Below are 4330 nucleotides of genomic sequence, written 5' to 3'. Positions count from 1 at the left end.
GTGCTTTACTGACCATCTATTGAACTAATATTTGTTGTGTGACAGAGACACGACACACTCTTTTTGCATCTAGGAGAGCTCAGTGAACTAACAGCAGACAAACCCTGTCCGCCATGTACAGTGTGTTCTAGGGAGAAGGGGCAGAGCATGACTATGAGCCTAGTAAGTGAGGGAGTGTTTCCCTTACAGGTTGATGAGTGCTCTGAGGAAGGTGACCCAGGGTACAAGTGTGTGGAGACAGGGCAGGTGGCTGTGTTACTAGGCTGGACAGTGGGCCTCATTGAAAAGGTGACCTTTAAGTAAAGATGTGAAGGACATGAAGGAATGTCCACAAGGAGGCCTAGGGGAGGTTCTCTCCGGGCAGAGGAGCCTCCAGGGCAAATGCACGAGGGCAGGAGAGTATCTGTGTTCAAGGGAGAGCCAGGAGACAGCTGGGGCTGAAGGAAAAGGAATTGCACTCAGATCCCATATCCGGCCAGATCCTGTGGGCCTCCAGGATGTTAGAGGGGATTGATTTTATCTCAGTAAGCAGTGGGGTCATAGAATGATACGAACAGGGGAGGACCTGCTGTGATTGCTCTCTAGAAGCGTCAGCCAGGCTGCTGTGCAGAGTCAGGAGGTGAAGGGCGAAGGAGGCGCAAAGGAGCCTGAGGGAAACAGCACAGGATCCAGGCTGGGGAGGCTGCTGCTTGTCTGGAGTGTGAGCAGGGAAGATAGTAGTGAGTGAGTGGATTCTTGATCTACTCTGAAAATGCATTTTACAGCATTTCCTGGTGGATTAAACCTGAGTTATGAGAAAGAGTGAAGGAGAACCGCAAAATTTGAGATTCGCAAGTAAGCATATGGGACGCCTACAGTGGAAATGAGGGGACTCTGGAAGGAACATATTTGAGGAGGCATCGCCATCAGCATTGGGTTTAGGGAGGTGGCAACTGAGTTGGGGTTACTAGTCTAGGGTTTAGGTGAGATGACTTGACTGCAGAAATAGATGGAAGTGGTGACACCATATAAATGATGTTTAGAACCTTGAGAACAGATGAGGTCACAGATGAGGGGACAATTGGCTATAGAAGCAGAGGGACAAGGACTGAATCCTGAATCCCCTGCGCTATGGGAACTGATCAGACCACACACCTGAGCAGACGGCACCATTCTGACGTCTAGATGGCACATGGAAAGGGGTCCTGAAGGACATGAAGGAATGTCCTTCACCTGCACTCCTCTTAGAGACAGACGGTCTGGAATAGACTTATATCATGGTTGGTGCTGATCTTCAGATCACACATTTCATAGCAAGAACACAGATCTGGATTCCCACCTGGCTATGCACCAGCCTCCCTGTACAGCTCGTTCATAATAGATTCCCAGACTCTGAGCCCTACACTCTAGACGGTGGATCTGGGAAGAGTCCTGAATATTTTGTAACAAGCTCTACAAGCAGTCCTGAGCAGACTGGGATCCACTGACGTTAAAGATCAGAGAATGATTAAGGTAGGGAGGGGTCTTAAACACACATTTAAATGTTTTTTTTCCTGAAAGGAAAAAGAAAAAGTATTTGGTGCGAGTTACATGTTGTTTCTGCCCTGTGCTATCACCAGGCTGAAAATTTAGGAAATGATTATCATCTCACCATAAAGAGAGTCTCTGAGTTGCTAAGAGAGTAGATCTAAATTTTCTCCACACATGCAAAAGAGGTAATTATGTGACATGATTCAGTTGTCAGATAAAGCTATGGTGGTGATAATTTTGAAGTACAGAAGTGTGTCAAATCAACAATTGTACACCATAAACTGACTCAGTATTGTATATCAATCATAATAAAGCAGAAGGAAAAGTCTCTGAATCCTTGCTTTCTGAGTCTTCCCTGCATGGTATTCTTAGGTAGTTCTGGGTGGAAAAAAAAAGATTTCAAATTGTTCTAAATGGAACAGAGAGAGGCACACTTGTGGTTTTGAGTTTATTTCAGGGAAAACCACTGAACAGCCCTGAGGCCCTAGCCGGGAACAGAATCCTCAACCCCACCCTGGTCGGGTCCCACACACGAACCCCTTCCCCTGCAGGTGAGCACAGATACCCCTGTTCACAGCACTGTCAGCCCTGATGCTGGACAATGGACCCTGGGCTAGACCTGATCTCTGCTGCTCCTGACACCTGGACGGCACACTGCCACCCCTGCTCCATGTGCCACGTGTGCCTAAGGCATTCAGTGCAGTTCCAGTCTCTCTGTGGCATCACGTCCTAAGGAAGAGTCCAGCATGTGGTAAACTGCCTGGTGGAGCCTCAGCCTCTTTCTACCAGCAAGAATATTTAGGAAGCAAGGTTTTCTGTCTAATGGAGGAAGCTGTCTGCCTTCCACCAAGATCATCAAGTGTGAAATTCCCCTCATTTGGGAAGAGGGCACAGATTCTGGGGTTGGAGAAGGAGAGTGAGGGAGGGGAAAAGAATGACAAACTTCAATCTTTTTTGAGCAGTGATCTAGATCAGAACTTGGTCTGCTACATCATAACCAGTCAGGTTGGATGAATGAATCATATCTTTCAAATTCTTCTGTGACGTTGCATTATGAGGGCCAGTTTCTGTCTACTCTAGTTTATACTCTCAGATAAGTGAAGTGCACTTCTGAATGATGAAATGATCACTCAAAATGTCCCCCAGCTGCCCTTGTCTCTTTCCAGGATTAAAAAAAGAAGATCTATAAGTCTTCATGGGACCCATACATATATACTGACATTTTATTGCATATTAACTTTTGTAACTTAGGCAATTCCAAAGAACATTCAAACTACTGCACAGTAGCCCTCATCTCACATGCTAGCAAAGTAACACTCAAAACTCCCCAAGCTAGGTTTCAACAGTATGCGAACTAGAACTTCCAGATGTACAAGCCGGATTTAGAAAAGGCAGAGGAACCAGAGATTAAAGTGCCAACATCTGTTGGATCACAGAAAAAGCAAGAAAGTTCCAGAAAAACATCTACTTCGGCTTTATTGACTGCGCCAAAGCCTTTGACTGCGTGGATCACAATGAACTGTGGAAAATTCTTCAAGAGATGGGAATACCAGACACCTTACCTGCCTCCTGAGAAACCTGAATGCAGGTCAAGGGCCAACAATCAGAACCCGGCATTGAACAACAGACTGGTTCCAAATTGGGAAAGGAGAACATCAAGGCTATGATGGGACCAGATGCCATGATCTTCGTTTTCTGAATGTTGAGCTAAGCCAACTTTTTCACTCTCCTCTTTCACTTTCATCAAGAGGCTTTTTAGTTCCTCTTCACTTTCTGCCATAAGGGTGGTGTCACCTACATATCTGAGGTTATTGATATTTCTCCTGGCAATCTTGATTCCAGCTTGTGCTTCTTTCAGCCCCGTGTTTCTCATGATGTACTCTGCATATAAGTTAAATAAGCAGGTGACAATATACAGCTTTGACGTACTCCTTTTCCTATTTGGAACCACTCTGCTGTTCCATGTCCTGTTCTAACTGTTTCTTCCTGACCTGCATATAGGTTTCTCAAGAGGAAGGTCAGGTGGTCTGGTATTCCCATCTCTTTAAGAATTTTCCACAATTTATTCTGATCCACACAGTCAAAAGCTTTGGCATAGTCAATAAAGCAGAAATAGATGTTTTTCTGGAACTCTCTAACTTTTTCCATGATCATGCAGATGTTGACAATTTGATCTCTGGTTCCTCTGCCTTTTCTAAAACCAGCTGGAACATCTGAAGTTCACAGTTCACGTATTGCTGAAGCCTGGCTTGGAGAATTTTGAGCATTACTTTACTAGCGTGTGGGATGAGTGCAATTGTGTGGTAGTTTGAGCATTCTTTGGCATTGCCTTTCTTTGGGATTGGAATGAAAACTGACCTTTTCCAGTCCTGTGGCCACTGCTGAGTTTTCCAAATTTGCTGAAATATTGAGTGCAGCACTTTCACAGCATCATCTTTCAGGATTTGAAATAGCTCCACTGGAATTCCATCACCTCCACTAGCTTGGTCCGTAGTGATGCTTTCTAAGGCCCACTTGACTTCACATTCCAGGATGTCTGGCTCTAGGTGAGTGAGCACACCATCGTGATTATCTTGGTCATGAAGATCTTTTTTGTACAGTTCTTCTGTGTATTCTTGCCACCTCTTCTTCATATCTTCTGCTTCTGTTAGGTCCATACCATTTCTGTCCTTTATCGAGCCCATCTTTGCATGAAATGTTCCCTTGGTATCTCTGATTTTCTTGAAGAGATCCCTAGTCTTTCCCATTCTGTTGTTTTCCTCTATTTCTTTGCATTGATTGCTGAGGAAGGCTTCTTATCTCTCCTTGCTATTCTTTGGAA

The sequence above is a fragment of the Bos indicus x Bos taurus genome, chromosome 23, assembly GCF_003369695.1.
Source record: "Bos indicus x Bos taurus breed Angus x Brahman F1 hybrid chromosome 23, Bos_hybrid_MaternalHap_v2.0, whole genome shotgun sequence".
NCBI classification, from domain to species: domain Eukaryota; kingdom Metazoa; phylum Chordata; class Mammalia; order Artiodactyla; family Bovidae; genus Bos; species Bos indicus x Bos taurus.
The sequence above is the reverse complement of the archived record's forward strand: the minus strand, read 5'-3'. Positions refer to the sequence as shown.